The following is a 7,171-nucleotide window of genomic DNA, read 5'->3' as shown; positions in this document are numbered from 1 at the left end:
AAAAAATATGATTAGGATGATATATGTTAACACAAATCAGCTGATAATGCCACAAAAATGTAATTTATTTTGTCACGAAGTCTGATTTTTTTTTTTTTCAAATCAACTTAGTACAAAAACTTAACCTGATGGAGGAAAAAGGATGCTTATTCCTGATTCAGCAGTGCAGAAATCAGTTGTGGAAAAACTAGCAAACATTCAAAAAGTAAAAATTGTTGCACATTGTAATCATAGATATATAAAATATCTGTTTATGTAGATATGTAAGTGTGCGTATATACGTATCTTTACTATTATGCAAAAGTCACTGAACCTATCTTTTGCAAATTTCACACAAGATTATGTTTATTTCTTGCAGTGTTCTGTACAGAAATTCATCTATTAAGTATCGAAAATCGAAAAAAAATCCAATCCTAAAAATAGTCTTTCTCTCTTATAGATAAAAAAAGAATTTTTACAGGGGAATATTTTACGTTATACCGGCCAAGAGAGATAACGAACTATAAGCAAATAATTTCTTCTCAAAAAATTTATTGTCTTCTAGAGAAATAGCTCAGAGCATTCGACTACAGATCGAGTGATACCCCTGTTCAAGCTCGGGTGTACCTCACCATTTTATTTTTTTTTTTTTTTTACTGGTGAATTCATTTTCCGATAAAAGAATAGGTACCATTTAAAATCACTGCAAATCAATTCTTCGTTTGCATATTTTAAAAGAAAACATTATTCAGAAGTAACTTTTCAAGACTATTCATCGTCAAGCCCAAATATCAGCTGACGTGATATTGTAAACAAACATAGACGGAATTCGATAAACGACATTATTATTATTTTCACTTAATTTTCCATTTTTATTTTTATTTTTTTTTTATTTTATTTCTATTTTATTTATTATTATTTATTTTTATTTTATTTATTTATTTATTTATTTATTTTTTGCGAATTAGTCTACCGTACAAATTATTCATCGTAATATATAATAACCAATAGATGATTGGTTCCATAATGATACATGCGCAATCTGCATAAATTAAAATATATTTAGACGGATTGTATGACGGGGCCACGCCAGGCGCCCAGCGAGTTATGCATCTAAATTTGAGAAACTGAAATTTAGATAGTGTCAACATTATGTAAATAAGCGAAATCGCACGACATCAGGTCAAATTCAGTCACCATTTTGTTTTTATTAAGCTTATTTACATTTTGGTGACCTTTTTGAACCATGACCTTAGTACATTGCCTTCAGTTTTAGTCAAAACTGCATTCATTCGGTTCGTTTGCCGCCGAGATAGGAATTAAAATTTCGCTCGCATGGTTTGCTTTTAAGTGAATCGAAATTGTCTTCTGATTTTTAATCAAAGACAGAAAATAACATTTTATTTGAAATAGTTAATCGCAAAATAATTGCACAATTATGGTTCACTGTTAATGGTGAAATGTTAAAGATAATGGAATTACTAAAAGATAAATAGAAAACAATCATTGACAAGCATATTGCTGTTTCGGTGAATCTAAACACGAAGAATGGGTAAAAGAAAACAATGAGAATGAGTCGTCCTGGTTACTGAATTTCTTTTGTCGTAAGCTGACACAAGTAACACTAGAACCTGGATAAACTAATCTTAACATCTCTTTCCTTTAGCGATATTAGCTCTAACGATGTTGATTGGTCACGCTATGAACAATAAGGCTCCTTGGATATTAATTTCGGTCAAACATTTTAAGGATTCAGCACAAGAATTTGAGGAAGAATTAGAAAGCTTCCAAGCAGCCTCGAAGAAAAACATTGGCATACTTTCCAGACACTGTCGACTGAACAATGTTATTTTCATTTAAAGATATATTGCTGCAAGAAAAGACGTTGGGAAAGCGGCATTTATTTTTGTTCTCACACAAGTAGTGTTTCTCAGAATTCTAGTATTCTCAATCTTTTACGATTATATTTATAACTGATATTGCACTACAGCAATTGGTGATTACCATTGATTTCTCGTTGGTAAAGAACATTAATCTTCACTGGGGTTTTGGTAGCAAAGAGATTTTCCAAGTTCTCAGTGTTAGATAATCAAGGTCGAGTGTATCTAAACACTAAGAATCCAGAATTAATCAGAAAAATGAAACAATGAGAATGATTTGTCCTTGTTATTAAACTTGATTTTTTGTAAGCTGACACCATCAAACGAAAGGCGAATCGGTTGTCAAAAAGGTAACAGCGAATTACATAACATAGGTTGAAATTGAGTTTAGAGCCCTTTGTTTGGAGAGGGCTACAGAGAGAGATTGAATTCTAGTGGTGCCTCGTCAGCCAACACCCAAACCCAAACCATCCTCTTCCGCCTTACCGCCGTCAAAAATACATTCACAAAAAAAAAAGTGATTTATATTTTTGTAAATCAAACTGTTGTAATTCTTCTGATTGCAGCATAATATAACATTACATATTGAGGACCTTACGCCAGGAACGAATAATTCAGCTAGTGTAAATTAACTGCTGGTTGTGATGACCTTAATCTGTAAGCGGATTTGTGCTCAGAGACGGGTCACGTGAAGAGCAAGAGGTCAAATGATAGGCAAAGCAAAGTTGAACGATAAAAATGGCGTCACATTTTCAAGCGAAAGAAACTAAACATTTAAGCTCGGTTCTCGTCGAAAAGCCTTACGAACGAGACACGGCAAAAACTTATAGATAATTGATAGTCTTAATAATTCTATCAATGTCTTTAAACATTGCGTCATATTTTTTACGTTAGCAAATTAGTATTTAAGTTAGTATTAGTCATAAAATCCCTTAATAGTAAAACTAGAATAAAATAATCTATCTATCTACTAAAAGGAAATTTACTAGTGTGTATGTGTGTGTTATCATTCCCTATGAACTCGAAAACAGCTGGGCCAATTTTTTTTTTTAATTTAACACAAGTGTACTTGATGTGCCTAGAAGTGTTCTTGCGCATATTTTTCATTGACAATAAAAAGTATGGGGGCGTGGCATATTTCTTGGTCCTCATTCAATTCCAGACAACGTCGGGTCTGTCTGCTACTATTAATATATTTGTACAGTAAGTTTATATGCACAGATATGCATTTACACCTCAGGTAAGCGACCCCGCACATTTATATACATATGTGTGTGTGTGTGTGTGTGTGTGTGTGTGTGTGTGTGTGTGTGTGTGTGTGATGGCGCATGCATGTGGCTGAGTGTGTTTTAAAAAATGAAAGTGAGAAAGAGGAGCAACGCTAAGTCGCGCAAGTTACTTACGTGTGTGTTGATTTAATGAGGCAGGAAGTCAAGATTCAGATAAAGAAGAGGTTATTTCGATAAGGTTTTATAAGCCTTCTGTTTCACGATATTAAAAAAAAGTAAAATAAATAAATATGTGTGGGTGTTATCAACTATCACGAAAAATATATGCAAACTAACTTAACCCCGTTACCAGCATGAAAAATGAGCTATATATATATATATATATATATATATATATATATATATATATATATATATATATATATATATATATATATATACAGAGAGAGAGCTAGAATAAGGAGAGATTATTTGACCGGTACTTAACAGAATGTATGTGTGCAGTCAGCACCAACCCTATTCAGGGTTTAACCGGCTTCCTCCGAAGGAGGAAGTTTCATGAGAGTATGAAATTCACAAGCGGTCCCCAGTCGCATGTATATCCCCGTTAGGGAAGATGGCGAGGTTAGGTTTTTGCAACTTTTTGTAGGGATGTCGACGTCCTCCTACATACAGCCCCTGGACTTCCCAAATTGGTCACCCATTTTAGTAATGACCAGGCTCAACGTTGCTTAACTTCGGTGATCTGACGGGAACCGGTGTGTCAACGTGATTATGCCTGTACAGAATTTTATATATATATATATATATATATATATATATATATATATATATATATATATATATATTTGCATATATATATATATTATATTTGCATATATATATATATATATATATATATATATATATGCAAATAAATGACAAAAGTTTATGTTCCAAATTTTAACATGTTGACCATCTTACCGTCTATTCCTTTATGTAATTTTGTAATGTATACGTATTATATGTACTACGTATACATTACAAAATTACATAAAGGAATAAACGGTAAGATGGTCAACATGTTAACATTTGGAATATAAACTTTTGTCATTTATTTGTATGTATATATATATATATATATATATATATATATATATATATATATATATATATATATATATATATATATATACACACACACACCTGTAAGATAGAAAGAGAGAGATTATTTGACCGGTAAGCCAGCTATCATTAAGTGTAATGCCAAATTTGAATAAAGAAAAATTGTACTGTCAAGTACCGGTCAAATAATCTCTGCAACTCCCTCTCTCTCTCTCTCTCTCTCTCTCTCTCTCTCTCTCTCTATGTATGTATGCATATACATATATGTGTGTGTATTGTTTTAAGTATCAACATAAAGAAATATTATGTTAAAGCATTTATTTCAAAAGTGTTTAATACTTGAGTACAGCGAGGCAGTAACTAGCGAAAATTCATTCATAGCAATTAAGCTACACCGAGGCATCCGCTTTTCTATCTCCATAGGAACTAAATACTTCATGCTATATTTACAGATATATAATTAGGTTGACAGGAAGGTTTTGCAGAATTCCATGAGTATATATATATATATATATATATATATATATATATATATATATATATATGCTCATATTATAAGCTCTATTTCCTATTTGGTTTTATCGAGCTTTTACATCTGGCTGAGATAATTTTATAAATATTAATTCTTTAATATTTATAATATACTTTAATTTTACCATCTTGAATCATTTTCGTAAATTTAATTGCAATTTTTATTTTATATATATATATATAGATAGATAGATAGATAGTCATCCACATACAATACTGTTTCGCTGTTTCACAGCTCATCGGTTCAGCTAGATAAGCAACTACCTCAAACTAGGATCGAAACTCGATTGCTCAAACGACAGTCGGAGCTTCTAACCGTTGCGCTATACGGCTGCTGCTATGCAGGCAGTGAATTAACTATGTTTTGACATTGTCTAAAATACCTAAGCTCAATTTGTTTACACAAAGAGCATCGCTTCATACGCTGATTGTAATTTGTATATCACTTCCCAAATGCTCAACCTAATATAGAAAGCATTTTAGTCATCCGCATACAGTACTGTTTCGCTGTTTCACAGCTTATCAGTGCGGCTAGACAAGCAACTACCTCAAACGAGGATCGAAATCCGATCGCCCAAACGACAATCGGAGTTTCTAACTGTTGCGCTATACGGCTGCTGCTATGCAGGCAGTGAATTAACAATGGTTTGACATTGTCCAAAGTACCTAAGCTCAATTTATTTACACACACACACACACACAGACACACACACACACACACACACACACACACACATATATATATATATATATATATATATATATATATATATATATATATATATATATATATGAACAGAGAGAGGTTCAATTGCAACTTCATATAAACCCTCACAACATTATTAACACACAAAAAAAAATTATGAATAACAAAAAATGATTTCCAAGTAAAATAGTGTTTTTCAGAATGCTTACGTATGCTGAAATATCATCGGATTCACGAAACTTGCATTTGACATCCGCGCAGGGCATTCAAAAGAAGTACCAGGACCATTCTATATACTGTTATATTATTAAATAAGCAATTTCATAATTAAGTTAATTACTTAACAGCTTTTTATTCTTTTAAACGCATGTTCGTTTTCTTCTGACCGCAATCACTTTGTGCCCTTTTTTATCAAATTAATTAACGATGTTCTTATATAATATATTTGAGATATATATATTATAGTAATTCACTAAGCCCAAGGTAGTCTGAACTTTAGTCACATTATCAGTCACGGGCCTGTTCTTAGTAGCTTCAGTAATTTTAGGTTTGTTTTTAAACTTTACTTTCAATAATCTGACCTAAATATTTCATCTTCATTTAAGAAGAACGCGCATTTTTTCAGAATTGATTCATTCTCTGAAATACTGCTCTAATGTGGGCTTTGTATTGCGTTACATTTTTGTATCTAATCGAATTTTCATCTAAATATGCGATTGAACATTCCATACCCGCATATATTTTGTCTATTATTTGTTGAAATAAGCTTGAAGCTACAGTGAAACGCATAAAAAGATTGTTTTTTTTTTTTGTTATAAGAATTAAATATACTTTAATAGTACAATATAAAAAATTTAACAACACGACCAAAATCTTTTAAAGCCCTCGATCTCGCACACTTCTCGCGTCGTTAAATGACACACTTGCTAATGAGGCATGCTGGACACGATAAAAGCAGGTCGGTGAGAAGAGTTAGAATGAAGCGTTCAGACCTGCGTACAGTGAATAGTGTTCTGTGTTTCATCAGACTTTTTTTTGATACAATCCGTGTAGTAAAAATTTGCTTTGACACTCGTTAGACCATTTTTTTTTTTTTTTTTTTTTTTTTTTTTTTTTTTTTTTTACAACTGTGGCCAGGTAATAATTTCGGCTACTCTGAAGAAGAGTGTACTCAAGGAATTTCATGCAGGCCATCTGGAGATTTCACAAAAGAAATCGTTAACGAAATGTTGCACGTATTGACCTATAATGAAGAAGGGCATAAAAATGGTGATATTGCAGAGGATGCCAACTGGCAGCAAAGGATCAGCCAGTAAGAATTCAGGAGGGATGTTGCATATCGACTACACAGGACCCATAAATTGATCATATTACTTGGACATTCGCCCACCATTCGCCCATGTATGGAGTATTGCTGTCACATCTGGGCTGGTGCATCTGCTACTAGTCTCTCGCTCCTTGACATGGTTCAAAAGAGAGTCGCAAACCTGATAGGCCCTGAACTAAGCTTCAGCCTCTGTCCCATCGACGAAATGTTGCATCCTTCTACCTTTTCTACAAGTATTTTAGTGGTGAATGCTCTGACGAACTGCAAGCACTTGTGACCCCACGACGTGAGCACCCTCGACAAACTCGACAGGCTGCTAAATCCCACCCCCACACTGTAGAGATCCCTAGATGTAAAAGATCTTTCTACTCCAGCAGTTTCTTCCCCAGATCCGCTAGACTCTGGAATTCCATTC

General features: G+C 33.0%; 1 pseudogene; it reads right to left on the bottom strand.

Annotated features, from left to right (window-relative positions):
* Window positions 1–3,754: 3,754 nt before the first annotated feature.
* Window positions 3,755–3,874, bottom strand: LOC145261294 (5S ribosomal RNA; annotated as a pseudogene).
* Window positions 3,875–7,171: the final 3,297 nt, after the last annotated feature.

Source organism: Euprymna scolopes, chromosome 37 (assembly GCF_053919585.1).
Source record: "Euprymna scolopes isolate OS-2025 chromosome 37, ASM5391958v1, whole genome shotgun sequence".
Classification (NCBI taxonomy): Eukaryota; Metazoa; Mollusca; class Cephalopoda; order Sepiida; family Sepiolidae; genus Euprymna; species Euprymna scolopes.
This window is presented reverse-complemented; position numbering and strand designations above follow the sequence as displayed.